Source organism: Macaca nemestrina, chromosome 11 (assembly GCF_043159975.1).
Source record: "Macaca nemestrina isolate mMacNem1 chromosome 11, mMacNem.hap1, whole genome shotgun sequence".
Taxonomy (NCBI): domain Eukaryota; kingdom Metazoa; phylum Chordata; class Mammalia; order Primates; family Cercopithecidae; genus Macaca; species Macaca nemestrina.
In genome coordinates this window covers 10,749,498-10,768,886 of record NC_092135.1, presented here as the reverse complement: position 1 = coordinate 10,768,886, position 19,389 = coordinate 10,749,498, and positions in this window count along the sequence as shown.

The following is a 19,389-nucleotide window of genomic DNA, read 5'->3' as shown; positions in this document are numbered from 1 at the left end:
GCAGTCACAGGCTTCAACAAATCTTTAAGTGTGGTGCCACCAGTAGCCGGGTTCAGGCCACTCCATGCCCAGCCACTGTTTCTGTTCAGGCCGAGGAAGCTGATGCGGGAACTCGCCAGCATCGTGGGAAGCAGTTGTTCATGGTCCTTCGTTGCTTCTGAAACGTTCAGCGGCAACACAGAAGAGACATTACCCCTTAACGCTTTATTTACGTGAGCTCTTTTGAGAAACTTTTTTTTTTTTTTTTTTTTTGAGACAGAGTTTCATTCTTGTTGCCCAGGCTGGAGTGCAATGGAGCGATCTCGGCTCACGGCAACCTCTGCCTCCCAGGTTCAAGCAATTCTCCTGCCTCAGCCTCCCTAGGAGCTGGGATTACAGGTGCACACCACCATGCCCGGCTAATTTTTTGTATTTTTAATAGAGACGGGATTTCACCATGTTGGCCAGGCTGGTTTCGAACTCCTGACCTGAGGTGATCCACCCACCTCCGCCTCCCAAAGTGCTGGGATTACAGGCATGAGCCACCGCACCTGACCGAGAAACATTTTACAAACAGGTGCATTGTGGGAGTGGGTGTGGTTAGTGTCACATCAGGGACGAGTCTGAACACAGACCTTGGCCGTGGCTGTGGGTCCTGCTCCTCATTTTTCTGTGAGGACATGACACAATCAGGGACTCTTGTGAAACTGCCTGGAAAGGAGGTTGGCCGGGTTGGTGTCATCCCGGGAACGCCTGTCAGCCACCCTCCCGCTTTGGGTTCCCTGAGGCGCAACCACAGGCTTACGTGTGGGGGCGTTGGGGTACTCGAGGCTTCCTTGTGACGGTCTCCTGAGGCTGCCACACCCTCTGTCCCTGTGTCACTGGGAGCCCCTGGGCTTCGGATCTGTAGCTGGGTACTCGGGTTCCGGCAGATCTTGTTCATTTAGGGAGAAGACAAATAGGCAGGCCTTCTGAGTAAGAGGAGGGTTTGTGTTGTTTTGTCTTGTTTGTGGTGGTTATTATAGAAAACTCAAACATGTAGAAGGTCATGTGCCCACTGCCCAGCTCCAACAGCCGCCAGTGTAGACAGGAGTCTTCAGGCGTGAGCGCTGGGGCCAGACGTGTGCTTTAGAAAGCTGCCTGGCGGCGCCTGCAGCCCCCGTGCCAGAGGCTGGGTTAGAGGCTGGGAGAGAGGGCTGGGTCTGTAGCCTTGTTGAGGTGGGTGAGGGTGAGGACCCAGACCAAGGCAGGGGAAAAGAACAGGGTGGAGAGTCGGGAGAGAGTCTGAAATAGAATCAGTGGGATTTGGTGGCCAGCTGAATGTGGGAGGGGAGGGAGGGGAAGGGCTTCGGGTGATTCCATTGATCATGGGGGATTACAGGGGAAGGAAAGGGTTTAGGACAGGGCAGAAGTCCAAGCACGGCCCTCAAAACCCCATGTGACCTCATTTTGGGACCTTGCCCACCACGCTCCAGCCCCCTTGACCATCTCCTGATGCCTTCACTGTACCTGGCACTGTGCTGCAGGGACGCTGCACATGTGGTCCCCGCTGCCTGGACCACCGCAGCCCTCACACCTCACTTCCGTAAGCCCCGTCACCTTGGGTCTCGGCTCCAGCAGTACTTCCATCAGGAGAGCCACCGACTCTTGCTCTGTTTCCTTATTAACTAATCACAACATGCAATTGTTTTGCCTATTTGATTATTTTCATGTTTATTTTCAGTTTGCCTCAACAGAATGTAAGCACCACGCAGGCCCATACCGAGAACTCAGTAGACACAGGCATGGGAGGAATGAGGGACTCTGGAGGCAAACGTTGGTGGAGGGGTTTGGACAAGTCACTGCAGCCAGCAGCGAGCCAGGGAAGGTTCCGAGCGTAAGAGGGGCCTGAGGGAAGGCATGCAGGGGCGCTCAGAGGGGGCCCAGAGTCGGACACCGGAAAAAACCAGCTCAGCCCCGGCTTCTGTTATTCAACCCCTCCATGCTCTGTGGGAAGAGGATACACAGAATCCCTGAATTCAGCAATTAATAGCAGATGCAGAGACCTTTCTAACTTGGAGGCTTAGATGTCAAATACATGTTTTTAGTGGAAGTGGAGTCAATTAGTATATTCTTGTGTCACACTCAACTTGTGTGCGTGCAAGCGTGTGTTAACCTGTTGAGAAAGCCACAGGTGCTAAATAGCCAGAGAGGTGCTGGGGCTCCCGGGGGCTCTGTTTGGAGCCCTCAGTGCCCTGGACAGTGGAACAGTCTCCATCTCTTTCACAGTTGGTGCTGTGCTAGGCGGTTCAATGGTGTGCACATCCACTGAAGGCTCCTCCATGCCGGAAAATGATGCACGTCTGTGTGCGGCAGTCGCTTTAGAACTGCTTTCAGGAGGCCGGGCGCGGTGGCTCACGCCTGTAATCCCAGCACTTTGGGAGGCCGAGGCGGGCAGATCACAAGGTCAGGAGATCGAGACCACGGTGAAACCCCGTCTCTACTAAAAAGACAAAAAATTAGCCGGGCGCGGTTGTGGGCGCCTGTAGTCCCAGCTACTCGGGAGGCTGAGGCAGGAGAATGGCGTGAACCCGGGAGGCGGAGCTTGCAGTGAGCCGAGATCACGCCACTGCACTCCAGCCTGGGCGACAGAGCGAGACTCCGTCTCAAAAAAAAAAAAAAAAAAAAAAAAAAAAAAAAGAAATGCTTTCAGGAAGTCCCGCTTTGTGCAGAAACCTTCCCTAGCTCCCTAGTTGTCATGGCATCTGGTGGCAGCTCCCCTCTTTAACCTAGGAGGCCTGCCCCACCCACCTCCTCTGGCCCATGCCTGCTCCGTGCTTGTGTCTCCACCATACCCTTGCTGGTGGCTTAGAATGTGGTTCACCTCCAGCAACTTCTCCTTCCAAACTGCCCTCCAGGCATTGCATGTGCCCTGGCTGTTCGCTGGGCCTCCCTGCCTGCCCCACAGGCCTCTGACTCCTCTGGACGCCCAAGTTGCCTGGGTCCTTCATCATGTGAGTCTCGCCTTGGCTACCATTATTTCTCTTGTATCTGTCTTGAGTTCCCAACATAAAACTCTATGAAAGAAGGTATCATTGTTTTCACCACATCTTCTGGGTTCTAGCTCAAGTGTAGACCTTCAAAAACGTACATAGGTTGGCTGATTGACTGATAAGGTTAATGGGTGATTGACACAGTGCTATTCTGTACCAGGCTTCAAAAAAAAAAGTCAATCTAATTCCAGAGGTGGCTAGAACCAAAAGGTGACTAGAAAGGCCTGGCGACCACAGCCGTAGGTGCAAATGCGCTGGGTTTTGGGCAACTGTGATATGGCCTTAACCATCTCTTACTCTTTCTTGTCTCCCATCCATGAAACTGAGGGGGCCCCCATGCTCTCTGCCCCTTAGAGCATATGGTGAGGGAAAATGAGGTGCTATAACCATGTACAGGTCTTGCTTGGAAGCTGTGATTTTTATCGGGATTGTTAGCATCTGAGAGGAGAGGTTTCCCAAGGAGGCCTCCCACCCCTTTCGCACAGATACCGTCTGTGTGCCTGCCTCTCATGATGCCGGCAGGGACACACACCACGCCAGGCAGTCAGAGATCCTGCTCCTGTCTCCTCGGAGGGTGAGCAGCTCCATCCACCGCTTCTTGCTTTGTCAAATGGGTAATCCTGGCGGACTCGTTGCTATTTGCAACTCTACCCGTTGGTTAGGTCCAGGTGGATTGCCCAGACCGGGCCGCCCTGTTACTGCTGGCTTCGGGCCACTGGGATCTCTCAGCTACTGTCACTCCCCAGATGTTAATGTCTGCCTGAAATCCCAGGGCAGGAAGGGACCCAAAAGGCCATCTAGTTCTCCGTCCTGCCTTGAAGTGAGACCACACCTAAACTGATCCAGACAGCTGAGGGTCGGGCCTGGTGGTAAAACCTGCAGAGAAGCCTCCCCCGGGTAACTTGTTCCAAGCCCCTCCATCGGGAGGCGCTGACACTTTCTCGCTTCAGATGTGGCTGCTGCTCGTCCCCGGAGGGGTTTTGGATGCCCCTCTTGAACATCTGCTGGTGTGTTGGGGGAAATACAAGACTGCCATCCTCGCTGCAAGGGTGGAGTGAGCCAAGAATGGAGAGTGTGTGTGCGTGCGTGGGGCTTTCGGGAGGTCTCGCTGCCTGTCTTCGAGGGGCCTGACACTCCAGGGGCAGCCCCAGCTGGAAAGTGCCCCATCCCTGCTGGTGGACAGTGAGTCCAGTCCAGAATCCTACTGAGCTCAGCCTCTTGTTCTGGAAGAAATGAAGTTTCAGCAGGAAAGAAATGAGGGCAGAGCAGGAGGAGTGAATCCGTCAGAACTTACATCTCTTCACTCAATCAACAAATTCTTACTGACCCCCGCTACGTGCTGCATGGGGATAGGGGAGAAATGAGAACTGGAGGGCGTCCAGGTTGCTTTGGCCATCGGAGAGAGGTCCCAGCCCAAGGTTGTAGGGCACCGGGAGGGCCTGCACAGTCTTGTGCTGTCGGCGGGGGTGTGGGGGATTGAACATATTTGCAGAGCCCCGCCTGCCTGCTCTGGCTCTCTGGAATGGCTCCGCTGTGTTGGGAAGAGCTGGTCTTCGCTGCACTTTCCTATCCAGGCCATCCCACAGCCGCCACGGCCTGATGTGGAGCAGGCACCCAGTAAAGACAGGTGATGGTTCTTAGAACCTGCTGTGCACCATCTGAAGTGAGGCTGCCGGGGCACACACAGCTCCAGGCGCTCAGCCTACCTCATCTCCCTTGACCCTGCTGGCACCTCTGCTGTGAGCCATGTCCCCTCAAAACTCCTATGTCCAAGCCTTAACTCCCAGTGCTTCAGAAGGTGACTGTATTTGGAGATAGGGCTTCTAAAGAGATAATCAAGGTGAAAAGAGGTCATACGGTTGGACCCTAATCCAGTATGACTGGTGTCCTTATAAGAAGAGAAGATTAAGACACAGACACAGACAAAGGGAAGACCGTGTGAAGACACAGAGAGAGGACGGCCACCTGCAAGCCCAAGAGAGAGGCTGCAGGAGAAATCAACCGTGCCAACACCTTGATCTTGGACCTCCAGCCTCCAGAACTGTGAGAAAATACATTTTGTTGTTTGAGCCATCCCGTCCGTGCTACTTTGTTAGGGCAGCCCTAGCAAACTGACACAGCGTCCACGGAGCGGGGTGCCATTCCTATCTTACAGATGAGGTCTGTAGCGCTGCCAGACGCCACACACGGAATCCCGGGCCAGTTCCTAAACCTCCCTGAGCCTCTGTTTCCTCATCGGCAAAGAGGGATTAATGATAATTTTGTGGTAAGGATTCAATGAGAAAGGACACAATGAATGTTTGTCCCCACGCATGCCTCGGCCCGATTTGATTAAGAAGCCCATGGGCCTGGGGCGGAGGCTAGCTGTGAGTTCTGCATGTGGTTGACAGTTGGTGTTGACGAATGATATGTTAAAAAAAAAAAAACACCCCAAACCAAAAAGCCTTTTGCACTCTATAGAGAACCTGAAATCAAAAGCGCTCAGTTTCATTAGTTGGCGGATGACTCTGACTTGTGAACTTGACTGGGCACCCTGGGACTCGCTATGTCAAAGTCTTCCTATGGCAGCCTCCAGCGAGTTGGGGGAGGGTGAGAGGGCGCGTCTTCCAGGCACTGTCTGCCTGGCTTCACCCTGGTGAAGTGTACACGAGAACAGAGCCCAAGGGACCAAGCCCTCAAGCCCAGGGGCAGAGCTGGCAGGAACGTGGGGGCTGCACGCCTGTAGGCACCGTTGGTGCAGTGTCAACCAGGTGGATGTTCCTTGTTAAGCCTGTGCCCTGCTCAACTCAGTTGGTGGGAGCAAGCTTCCTTCTGCCTGGATACACCCGAGGGTGCAGAGCAGCACGTGCAGATATGTTCCTGGGGCTGGGTACCACTTTCTCTTTTATTTGGAAGTTGTCTCTCACAATGAAACAGAACCTTTTTCCACCCCTGAACCTGGAGGAGCCATCAAAATCCTAAATGTTACTCTGGGGGAAGCTGATTCTGGGAGGGACCCAAGGGGTAGGGCAGGCAGGGGCCCTTCTTTGGGTTGGTCTAGAAACCTACTCTGTACCCCTCAATTATATTTTAATATCTATCTGTACACTTTCACACCACAAGTCCTAAAGCATCGTTAATTAGGTCCCACACACAGATACACACACCCAGCTCAACAATGATAGAAAACGCCAAATTCAAATTGACAAGGAGCCAGAAGCCCAGCCTTCCTTCTGGCTAAAACAGAGGGACCCATTATGCTGGAATATTATTTTCTCATGGTTTGGAACCATTACATCAGCCTTGATGTAATAACATTGTTTAACTTCAGAGGTGTATTTATTTTGGTTTGGAGTTCAGATAGTTTAGCCTTTAGCTGGGGATTGAGCAAAACGCAGACAAAGCCACTAAAGTTTGAAATGAGCCATTCTGCCGTTCCCCTTCTCCCCTCCCCAGAATAAATATTCTTCAGATGTAGTTTCATCTCACAGCAAAGGTGGTGACCAGGGTGCTGATACATTTTGGAGGCGATTTTTTTTTTCCCTCTGGTGGTTGGCTAACATGATGATGACCAGCTGGGCACTGAGTGGGTAATCGAGCCCCAGACCCAGTAAAGACTTGGGAATTCCACCAGCAGCTTCTCTGCAGATAGCCTATGATCTTTCCACGGTTCCTCCATAAGCCCAGCTCTTCTCCTTAAATAACTCACTACAGGTAGCGCTTTGATCGGTCACCGTGGGGACACAGGGGAGGGCTCTTGTTAACGGCTGAGCCCAGAGGGCCAGGTCTTCAGATAGGAGCTCTTAGAGCCCCAGAGAGTAACTGGAGGCTTCTAATTGTTTCCTCTGAGCCCAGTCCTTGGAGTGGGTGGAAAAAACTCTGGTACCCGGATGTCCTCTGTGCTGGAGTGCAAGTGACAGGAACTGTGAAATGACTACTGCGGCCGGGTGGTGGAGGCATGGGAGCCCCAGGGCTTGTTCGTGGGGGAGCCCTCCCGACTGCACGTTCCCTCTAGCTCCATGCATTTCTCTCCCGCCCTACGCAGCGACACCACCATTGACAGGAATTTCCTGGCAGGTCCACTTGCTCATCAGCCATTCTTTCTGAGGCCTTCCTCCCCAACTCGACTTCGACAGTTCTTGGCTCTTATCAGGGTCCCTACCAATCTCCATGTGGCCAAGTCCCGGGTGCATTCCTGTTCTCATCGTACTCCACGCTCGCAGCATTTGCACTTGGCCCTCGTTCCCTCTCCACCATGCTGGCCTGTGTTCCTCCTCCTCTGCTGGCTCTCTGGCCTTCAAAGGCCAAAATGCCCCAGGGTTCCTCCTTGGCCCTCTTTTTTTCACCAACACCCTCTCACTGAGCGAACTCATTTGGCCCCTGGGTTTCAACACCAGCCATTTACTGGTGGCTCCCAAAATGGTATGACCTCTGCCCCAATCCCAAACTTCCCCATCCAACTACTTCTTCAGCAGTTGCACTCGGTACCTAACAGGCCTCTCAAAAGCAATATACCCAAGCAAAACTTTCACTGTCCTGGGTCTCTCCCCATCCCTTCCTGCCCCATGAATGGCATCTTCCTCCTGGCTCAGCCCCATAACCTTGGATTCATCTTCTTGTGTCTGTCTTTCCTTCATACCCACACCCAATCTTTCAGCCAGGTCTGTCAGCACTAGCCCCCAAGCAGAGGCAAATCCAGCCACTTCTCACCACCTCCATGCTGAAGCGCTAGCCCAGCCACCCTCATCTCTCACCTGATTATTGCAACAGCACCTAACTCATCTCCCTGCTTCCACTCCTCCCGGCTATAGTTTCCCCTCCACCCGTAACCAGGGCAATCTTCTCACCTGGTAAATCAAATCATAGCAGCACTTTTAAAATCCTTCTCATTGTAGTTAGAATGCAGCCCAAGCTCCTTTCCACACCCTTGGGCACACCCAGGACTTATTCTTTTTAATATTTATTTATTTATTTATTTATTTGAGATGGACTCTCACTCTTGTCACCCAGCCTGGAGTGCAATGGCACGACCTCAGCTCACTGCAACCTCCGCCTCCTGGGTTCAAGCAATTCTCCTGCCTCAGCCTCCCGAGTAGCTAGGACTACAGGTGCATGTCACCACGCCCGGCTAATTTTTGTATTTTTAGTAGAGATTGGGTTTACACCCAGTATTTATTCTGTGTATCTTACTTTCTGATTGAACCCTTCTTTTATTTGGAGCAGCACAGTACCCAGTTAAATGCCTGTATTTCCCAGCCTCCTTTATAACCTAGGGGTGGCGAGTGAGATGAAAGCAGAGCTGTTGAGTGGGGCTTCTGGTATTGTCCTTTCAAGGGAGCTGGCTCGGCTGGGAGAATGCAGAATTTTTCCTATTCCATGCTTTCCTCCTTTCTACTGCTTAGAATAGAGACGTGATGGATGGTGCTCCAGCAGCCATCTTGTGGTATAAAGCAACCTTGATGATAAAAATGTCATAAGAGAGATAGAAGGAGCAGGGCTGCCAGATGACCACAGAGTCATCATACCAGGCTTGTAATTAATTCTGAGCTTCTCTGATGTAAGAAATATCTTGTGTTAGCCACTGATTGAGGCTGATTGAATCTAACCATAAGAAGTAAAACTTGCAAAGCTTGATGTAATCTGGCCTCGACCTCTCTAAGTTCCTTCAACCACTCTATTCTAACTTTGCCATGTATTGTGCATGCTGGTTTTCCCTCAATGCTCCTTGAACATTCTAAGCTTAGTCCCATCTTGAAGCCCTTCCCCCAGATCTCTGTGACTTCTTCTTTTGTATCTTTTGACTTCTTCAGAGAGGCCTTTCCTGACTTATGTGGCCCCTAACCAGTCTGCTTCTCCTTAAGCTCCTTTAAACATTGTCATAGCACTTTTCGCTCTTTGAGATTACTTTGTAAAACATGCTTATTGCCTGTTTCCCCCCTTAGATTGTAAGTTTCATGAGGACAGAGGTTTTGACTGTTTTGTTCACTGCTTTAGCTCCTAGGCTTTGCATATGATAGGTGTTTAGTAAGTTATGTGTTAAATGAATGTGTGGCATGAGATGACTTTTCAGAAGTTCCTGGAAAAAACTCATCTTGGGTGTCGCCATACATCACAGAATCCCTTCTGCTGTATTTGAAAATAGCCCAGCAAACACTTGTGGCTCACTCACGACTTGCTGGGCCTGCTGCAGCATTGGGATGTAAAGACAGCGTAGCTCCTTGTCCTCTGGAAGCTCAGAGTGGACAAGAGCGTGTGTAGATAGAAGACTGAGGTACCAAAATACAGGAACACTGCGGCCAGCCTCAGGAGGCTTTGGGACAGACTTAGAAGGCAGAGTCCTAGGGGCTTGTGATTGTTTGGATGAGGGAGAGAGGGAGAAGGGAGAATGGAGAGTGGCAGGTGTCTGGCATCAGGGCCACATTTCACCAGGCATATGTGACATTAGAGGGCATGACAGAGAATGCAGCGCATCTAGACAGTAAAGCTTTTTTTTTTTTTGAGACGGAGTATTGCTCTGTCGCCCAGGCTGGAGTGCAGTGGTACGATCTTGGCTCACTGCAACCTCCACCTCCCAGGTTCAAGCTATTCTCCTGCCTCAGCCTCCTGAGTAGCTGGGATTATAGGCGTGTGCCACCACGCCTGGCTAATTTTTGTATTTTTAGTAGCGGCGGTGTTTCCCCATGTTGGTCAGGCTGGTCTCGAACTCCTGACCTCAAGTGATTCGCCCGCCTCAGCCTCCCAAAGTGTTGGGATTACAGGGGTGAGCCACCGCGCCCGGCCTAGACAATAAAGTATTGAAGTACTGTGCTGGAGTTCTATGCAGGCTACCTAAAAGGCACAGAGGACCATGTGGTAGGTTCTGTGGTTTTAACAGAGTCAGGGGCTGATTAGGAGAAGCTTCGGGGAGGCAGTGATGCTGGAGGCAAGCTTGGATGGAGTCGAGTGTTCTCCGCACAGACAAGGTCCAGGGGAAGGAGCTGCAGGCTGAGCAAATAGTAGATGTAAAGATATGAAGGGGCGAGGTATGTAGCACAACCTGGTTTGTCTGGGACTGTCCTGGTTTTACCACAGAAAGTCCTGTGGCCCAGGAAAACCCTTCATCCCAGGCAAGCTGGGAAGATTGGTCATTTTAGAGATCCAGGGTCTGTTAGGGCCATTGGAGTAGCTTTCAGTGGCTGGAGAAGAGAGAGTCAGTGAGTGAGTTGCGGGGGAGGAGGAAGGGGCTACTTCATGGGAAGCTGGAGGTGGCAGGGGCTGGATTAAAAGCCTCCTAGGCAGCAGAAGGAATCGGATGTTTTTCCTGGATAGGGGAGAACCACTGAAAAATACTGAAAGATAGGAGTGAGGCAGTAAAGAAATGAAGTTCTTTCTACTGTAACGCACATGGAGCTGCAACTCATCAGTCTGCGTGTTTTACGGACCAGGCTTGGCTGCCACCACTTTACTCCTAAAGCAGCACAGCCCGTACCCAGGGCAGACTGGGTGCAGGCAGCACCTGCTTGAGGAAGTAGCCCCAGTGTTTGCTCGGCTCCGGCATCGTCAGTCAGAAGCCAGTTGCATCGGCCATCCCTTAGCACCCACTTTTGGGGGCTTCCCAGCTGAAAAGCCTCGCAGCTCCGGGCTCCCTGTGGACCTGAATCAGGAGGGCAGACCACGCCCTTACGCATCCCCAGCGTCTTCCCTGTTCCAGTCACTTTTTACATTCAGAGTCCACCCACCTCCTGCCCTCTCTTGCATACTGTCACCTGCAGCGCCCTCTCCTGCCTCCTTCAGAGCCCACCCTGCTGTGCCTGGCCTCCCTGGCCACCCTCTGGCTGCAGGACATCCCCTGTCCTGGTTTCCTTCCACCTCCCTGACTGCCCCTTTCTGTTTCTCATCTTTGTTTTTCTCCTGCTCCCCAGCTCCCCTCTCAACCCTATGCCTCTTGACTCAGTTACATTAGGTCTGGCTTCACATAGTGGAAAACCCCAAATAGTGACGGCTTAAGTGCCCAAGGTTCTTTTCTGTCCCATGAAAGCAGAGCAGAGGAAGCAGCTCAGGGCTGGTGTGGCAGCACGGCAAAGTCACCGCGACCCCAGTCTGGCCTTTAGGAATCTGCTGTCTGGAAGGCCCTGGCCAGATCCTGTTCTCTGACCCTGACCGGCTGGGCCCTGCTTCCTCTGGGGTGGCTTAAGCCCCAGCGCAGGCCCAGGCAGCTCTCCCGCAAGCTCCCATTGGCCCTCCATCTCCTGCAAGCTCCACTGTGCCAGGGCCTGTCCTGTTCATTTCCTCCCTCCATACTGCCTTTTGCGGGGCTTGGTGCTTGCTGCCAAGGTGTCCGCCCTCCCTGCTAAGTGATCTGAAGTCAGGACAGTGCCATAGCCCAGTCATTGCCTGGCACAGTGTTCTGTTCCTACTAGGTCCTCTTCGGACATGTGGAATGAATACAAGAACCTTTCTGAGCAATAGTTGGAGGCATCAGGAAGGGCTAAAGACCATCCTGAGGGGCCCCGAACTCAGAATATGTTCTGTGGTTGGAGGCTGGGTGCGGTGGGTCATGCCTGTAATCCCAGCACTTTGGGAGGCCAAGGCAGGTGGATCACCTGAGGTCAGGAGTTTGAGACCAGCTTGACCAATATGGTGAAACCCTGTCACTTCTAAAAATACAATAATTAGCCAGGCATGGTGGTGGGTGCCTGTACTCCCAGCTATTCGGAAGGCTGAGGCATGAGAATCGCTTAACCTGGGAGGTGTAGGTTGCATTGAGCTGAGATCATGCCACTGCAGTCTAGTTTGGGCAACAGAGCAAGACTCTGTCTCAAAATATATATACATATATATATACACACACACATATATATATATGTGTATATGTGTGTGTGTGTGTATATGTGTGTGTGTGTGTGTGTATATATATATATTCTGTGGCTGGAGAGGAGGGCTAGTTATCACCAATGTGTACAAGATCAGTGAGTGTGTCTGACAGTGTTCATAGATTTAATTACAAGAAGATTCATGGTTAGCTGAGCTCAGGTAAATAACAGTTTGACTACATTATGTACAGATACAAATGATGTCCTAAAGGGATTGTGTAATAATGCGTATGACACCTCTTTTGACCAGTGTTACTTAATGTCAGTTGATGAGTGCTTCAGTATTTCTATGCCTGGCAGGTTCTTCTTTTTATTTCTAATTAAGTTTCTTGCTCTGTGCTGTTATTTCTAAATCAGTAGGAAGTTGTAGGGGTATGAGAAACATTAGACACCCTAAGGGAGATGAAGGTCAAATGAAATTTTAATGTTTGTATTTCTTCATCCTAAAGATGCTATCTATTTATCTGGTCTATCTTTACATCTTTTTTTTCTTCTTCTTTTCTTTGGAAAGGTGTCGAAGGGCACATCCTCCAGTCCCTGGCTTGAGATCAATTTGTGTGACAGGCCCTGCTGACAGGTGGACGGTTGAGGACAGTGCCTGGTGGCTTGGGCTCTGTTCACGGTTCTATTGGCATCATGAATGCATGTGGCTCGACTCTGGGAATGTTGGAGCAATGCAGACAGCAAGTTCACGATAGCTGTTTGCCCTTCAATAGGCCAGAATTAAAACTTTGTCCCCTTCGCAGTGGGACCTCCTAAATAGATATAAATAAATCCATCAAGCAAAGATCAAACCCTTCCCTTTTCATTCATTTTGTTTTCCTCTGGCATTTCAACCCACAATCTAATATATGGGAAAGAGAAGACACTGTAGAGGTTGAATGACCTGGGCTAGGGAGGTAGGTGAGAAATGCCTCCTTTCTCAGACCAGCACCTGACTCGCGGTTTGGGGGCTTGGGTGGGGAAGGAGGAAAGACAGGGAGCATGGTATGAACCAGGAGCCTGCCCAGCACCCAGATCAAAAGGGAAAGGTCTGAACATTGAGAGGACTTGAAATTAACAGAGCGTTACCAGCCAGTCAATAGGTCCTGGCTGCAGGAAGATGAACCTGCTAATGGCTGTTTTTTTTTTTTATTATTTTTATTTTTATTTATTTTTTTTGAGACGGAGTCTCGCTCTGTCGCCCAGGCTGGAGTGCAGTGGCACAATCTCGGCTCACTGCAAGCTTCGCCTCCTGGGTTCACGCCATTCTCCTGCCTCAGCCTCCCGAGTAGCTGGGACTACAGGCGCCTGCCACCACGCCCGGCTAATTTTTTGTATTTTTAGTAGAGACAGGGTTTCATCGTGTTAGCCAGGATGGTCTCAATCTCCTGACCTCGTGATCTACCCGCCTCAGCCTCCCAAAGTGCTAGAATTACAGGCGTGAGCCACCGCGCCCGGCCAATGGCTGTTTTTTTCTCCTTCTACGGCCACAGTGGTTTCCCCAGCGGAGTTCCCTTCAATGCGAGACTGAGACCATTTTAATGACTGCGAAAATTCAATTAGAGTCTTATGTCAGGGTGGGGAAAACTTATGCGAAGCCCAACATTTTGGTGGCTCTCTTTTTGAGCTGCTTTACTGTGGTAGCTTCCTAGGAAGTGAGCTCCATGAATATGCAACATAGGGTTGCAGCTGAGGGGGTGTGGGCTGTTGGAGACAGAGGTCCTCAGTTTTCATATACATGACATGATTGATGAGTTTCTTGGTTCTGTTGAAAAAGCAAAAAAGGGGAGGCCGAGGCGGGTGGATCACAAAGTCAGAGGATCAAGACCATCCTGTCCAACATGGTGAAACCCTGTCAATACTAAAAATACAAAAATTAGCCGGGCATGGTGGCACGTGCTTATAGTCCCAGCTACTTGGGAGGCTGAGGTAGGAGAATCGCTTGAACCCGGGAGGCAGAGGTTGCAGTGTGCTGAGATCATGCCACTGCACTCCAGCCTGGTGACACAGCAAGACTCCGTCTTACCAACAACAACAAAAAAGCAAAAAGGATGTCTCATCTGTGGACAAGCATAATTTCTTTGGTTTCTGTGTTGTCCCTGTCACCCATCAGAACCTCAGAAATGCTGTCTTGGGTCAGCTGTGCATTTTTCTTTGCTGGTGGCCCATTGGACAGGCAGGTCACTTCTTTTTTTTTTTTTCTTTGAGACGGAGTCTCACTCTGTCGCTCAGGCTGGAGTGTAGTGGCGCGATCTCAGCTCACTGCAAGCTCCGCCTCCCGGGTTCCCGCCATTCTCCTGCCTCAGCCTCCCGAGTGGCTGGGACTACAGGCGCCCACCACCACGCCCGGCTAGTTTTTTGTATTTTTAGTAGAGACAGGGTTTCACTGTGTTAGCCAGGATGGTCTTGATCTCCTGACCTTGTGATCCACCCACCTCGGCCTCCCAAAGTGCTGGGATTACAGGCGTGAGCCATCGCGCCCGAACTCTGGGCAGGTCACTTCTTGTCCTCTGAGGAGTAGATGGAAAAAAGGTCAGTTCGAAGTTCAAGAACAGCTGAGGACTGAGGCATGCCATTTAAGGGGAGTTTGGTACTTGAACCCAAGTGTTCCCAGAGTGGTTCCCAAGTGCTCCCAGAGTTGGGCTTGGAGACCCTAAACAAAGAAACCTTAGAAATGCTCTACTTTTCCTTTGTAAGTAGCAAAATAGCCAGCTTGCTGGGTTCTCGGCCACACACGGGCACCTGGAAGCCATCTACAGGAGCTCCCATGGCAGGAATGGGAGGAGGGGGCTCCTCAGCTCTTCTCGCTCAGCTCCTCCTCCCATGAGCTACCTGGGCCTGTGTCCCGACAGAAAGACTTCAATCCCTCCCCTTCCTTCCTTTTGGTTCTCACGCTAGCCCTCACTGCCTCCCCGATGGGCCGGATCTCTCAGGCACGAGAGCGCTGCCACTGTCCTAAAACACCCCTGCAAGGGGTCACATGTCCTCCTGGCCTTACCACCTCTTTCTGGGCTGACAAACCCAGGCCGAGCTACACTGGACTTGACCTGGTTCCTCCCCTAGACCTACACTCACACAGTTCATCCCACGGAACTCCGTTTTTGCCCACCTCGTCTCTCTCATGTCCACCTGGAGGCCACCTGGAAAATGCCTCTTCGTGCTTCATGGCTCAGTTCGAATCCTGCCTCCCCTGAGACACCTCTGGTAGACTGAGGTGTCTCTCCCCCTCAGCTTTATCCCTGCGGTCTCTCTGGGAGAGGGAGGATCTTCCTGCTCGTGCATTGGTCTTTCCAGTAGACTTGGGTGGGGGGTGTCAGGCCCTGACTTATGCATTGCTGGATCTCCAGCAGCTAGTTCAGTGCATTTGCTGAATGAAGGGGAAGGAATTCTGTGCTAGGAATAGTTTGTGGTTAGCAATTTGAAGTGGGCCACTAACCAACTGCTGTATTTAGCACCTCTATTTTTTTTCTAGAAAATACACCAACTTGGACAGCCATCCTCATGGGTCCTGCTGTTGAAATATGTCCTGAATGTTCACAAATTTCCTGGACGTTCAAAACATGTTGAATTCTACTATCACAGAGTCTCCAGTACCCCCATGAATTGGTCTGAAGGCCCTTGCTGGATGAACCAGAAGTGGGTCCTCGCTAGCTAGCTGCATCAAGGCTCCCCAGTCTTCCTGAGAATGAGGCCCAGAACACAAGAGTTTGTATGGTTCTTGCTGACGTACAATAGGTATCAGGAGTTGGGGAACTGAGGACATCATCTCAAAAGTACCACAATTGATGAGTAGCCCTACGAAATGCGTTTGCGTTAAAGCCTGTTTAGGAAATGGAAAGGGGGCATGAGCAGGTGTGATGTGCCTGTCGACCTGCTTACACCTGCCGGGAGGGGACAGCAGCACACACCTGGGAGCATGGAGTGGCTTGCCATCCGAGCTGACCAGAACGCAGGGCCTGTGCTGGAGTCCTGGGCCTGCTGCTGACCTACAGGGTCTTGGCCCAGCCACGGCTGGGCACCTCAGCTCCTCCATTTGCCCCACGTGATGCCCCTACTTCATTCAGTTCATAAACAGTCACCGAGGCAGGTGCTGTGCGGGACACTGGGCAGTGACAGATGAATAACATAGGTCTTGGCCCCCTGAGCCCATGAGGTACTAGAGATAATAAGCATCCTCACTGAGCCCACTGCTGGGTTTACGGATGTAGATGGCTGCCAGGGCCCTCCTGAGGTAGGAGGCACCCAGCTGCTCTGGTAAGAAATACAGGATTGTCTTATCAAAATACCCCTCCTATGCCCACTCTTTCATCAAGGACTTGAGTCTGTGACCTCAAAGGCATGAGGTGGCCTTGGGGGCATTCTGTGGGGCTCCGTGTTGGTCTCTGAGCTCTTACAAAGGCCAGCTTGACCCCCAACCCTGGGAGGCACTGTTGGCTGGGTTCTCCTTCCCACCTGCCTCCAGGCTGAGGCTGTCCATCATGAGTGTCCAGGGCTGCTGGCCGAGCAGGACACTGCTGCATTGGGCCTGGCACGCACCTCCTCTGTGCAGAGATCGAGTTGCTCTGGAGAGGTGTGACATATGATGGTGAAACTTGGCAACAGTGGCTTCAGTGACAGAAAAATAAATGCCAGGTCCCTAAGCCCAACTCTGCCAGAGGCCTTCTTCCAGCCAGAACGCTAGCGCCCACTGGTGCAAAGACCTTCTCTCCACTCCACAACTTGCAGGAGCTGTAGGGCCAAGAACTGCACCTGGGTTCTCAATTCGTTTTGCAAATGAGCCCTAAGGCTCACTTTTATGGTGTGCCTTGTCACTTTTGGACATTTTCATCGTTCTCAACAGATAGTGATGGGTTATGCAAAAAAAAAAAAAAAAAAAAAAAGGCGTGAGAGCAAGTGCTCTGTATTCTTCCATCTTCTGCAAGCCCGAATCTATAGTGTCGCCATGTCTCCTTCCCGCCTTCTCCAAGGAGTTCCTTGAAGGCAGCAGGGAGCCAGCATCCTGCATTAGGGCTGCCTGGTCTTGCAGCTGCTTGGAGGGTGTTGGCTACAGCACTGATGTGCATTATTGTATTCAAAACTGACAGACAGAGTCACATCCTTAGCCGAGATGGAAGGCTGAGTTTACCAGTACAAGGAGAACCAAGCTCGGTGTTAAATGAGGCTTTGAAGCAACAGGAACAGGTCCTTGCCCCTCAGGAGAGGATGGGGAACCCCCCCCAAGAAACACAAGGTGATTTGGAAGAACTCAATTTACACCCTTGGCTCCCGTGGGCTGGGGGATCAGCAGAGGGCGGGATAATCCCAGCTTCTCGAGCAGATGGTTTCTGACTACCGCTTGACCCAGTTCCCTCCCAGCAGATGACTGGCAGCGGGGCTGACAGCTCCTCCACCAGGGGAGCAAAGTGTGGACCCTCCTCCCAACCTCCTCTTCCCTCCTCCCACCAGCAAGCACACGGTGGCTTTGGCCCCTCCCTGGTGCCAGGTCAGTGGGCAGGACGCTGCACCTTCTTGAAGGCTTGAAGGCAGGGAACCCTCAGCCATATTCTCTCCCTTTCCACAGCCCTGTCCAGCCCAGGTGGGGCTGGCAATGAGAAAAGCTCACCAGGAACACTCCTGCGAGCACATGTGTTGGGGAGTGGGGGTTTCGAACTCCTTCATTGGCTCTATGGCTTCTCTCATTCATTCATTCAATCATTACTTCCATAAGTTCTTCCCGATCATCTGCCAGGTCTGCAGGTCTGGCACCAGATAGGGCCCAGGAGGCCTGCTTCCCATGCAGGAAACAGACAAGGGAGGAGGTAACAGCCAGGCACTGGGCTGAGAGCCTCACTTAGGTAAAAAAAACTATACAGGGCACAAGTAAAAAAATTATAAGGGCACAAGCCAGGGAAGGCTTCGCCAAGGAGGAGAGACTGGGCTGGCTCTGAGAGCCTGAGAATGAGTTTGTCAAGTGGCTGGTGGCTGTGATGATGGAGACAGCCGGGTGGGCAGATGCAAGCAAAACCAGGAGATGGCCAGCCTGGCTCAAGGCCACCATGCAGGAGGTGCTTCCCAGGAGGCAGAGGCTCCCGGGCCACAGGCTCCCAGGCAGGGCAAGGGCAACCTGATGGGAGAGCAGAGACTCTGGCCCTGGTGGAGGTTCTAAGGAGGCAGAAGGGCTGCCATCTCGGGGATCCTCCTGGATCCCGCTTCTGACTTGGGTAGGCAAATTCACACCCGCCCTAGTTTTGCCCGCCAGCTTTGGGTCGGTTCCTCCGATTGGGAGGGAGGGGGCGCTCGGCCTCCAGACTTGCTGGCCTCCGCGGGCCTGCGGTCCCGGCCGAGCTCCACGGTGGCAGGGCTGGCCCAAGAGGCTGGCGGTGGGAGGCGGGGGCAGGAGGCCACGCTCCGCCTCCGACGTCCCCGATTCCCCAATATCCTAGGAAAGCCAGGATGACCTCCCATCGTGCTTCTGCCTTGAGTCTAGCCCGTTGCGAGGGAACGGGCCACGGCTCCGTGTCCTGTGGGCATTGTCATGCGGCCCCAGACCCGGGTGGGGGCGTGAAGAAGGCCAGGGGAGCGCACTGCACTTGGGGCCCTGGACGGGTCTGAAAGTCAGGTTTCCACTGACAGTGTCCCTTGTCAGGTGGCCTGAGAACGGTGACCCTAGAACCATCCTTTATCGGGTTGTGTGACGAGCGTGGCACAGTTGCCTCGCTGGGCCTCCCACCCAGCCCGTGTGATACAGGTGTTACTGTCCCTTCACAGAAGAGGAGGTAGGGGCTAGGAAAGGTGAGGACTCTATCCAAGGTCACTCTTGCAAAGCTGGCAGTGGCTGAGCCTGAGTGGAACCCGGGTCTGAGTGAAGCCAAAGTTTGTCAGCTGGCGAAAGTGGGTATTGCCGGGGAGTGGGGGTGGGGTACTGTAGACCCTGCCAGCCCCGCAAGCCCTGAGGCTCAGTGGCCTCCGGGCCGCGCGCCTGGGATACCGCACAATCGGGGAGTTCCTCCTGGCCCAGCAGAGGCAGCTGCTGGCCAGGCCTCCAGCGGCTACTGCCTTCCCGCCCTCCAGCCCGCAGGGCCCACTCCTGGGCCAGTGCGACGGCAGCCCAGGGCGCTAGGTGAAGGCACTGCAGCCCGGGAGCGGCAGCCGCCGGCGGAGCCTGCCTCTAGCGTCCCAGGCCGCGCCGCACCACCCTCGCCTCGCCAGGCTCGGCCGCGAGGGAGCGCCCCGGGAGGGCCGGGGGCGGCCACGGCGGCGGCCACGGCGGCGGGAGTCGCCTCTGCCGGTTGGGGAGGGCGGCGGCTGGGACAGGCGCAGGGCCTGCGCGGCCGCGGGGAGGGGGCGGTGGGCCGGGAGGAGCGCCCGGATCCAGCGCCCGGAGCCCGTCGGTGCCGCTGGCCGCCTAACTGGGCAAGGGTCCGGGGCGCCCACGTGGTGGGAAAGTTTCGAGGTAGCAAAAGTAGCCGGGCATTGCGGGGGGTGGGAGGGGAGGGGAGGGGAAGGGAGGGGAGAGGGCCGGGTCGCCCCTCCTTCTCGCGAAGGCAGAAAGGAAAAAAGCGGTGGGAAGCGGGGGTGAGCGCGGG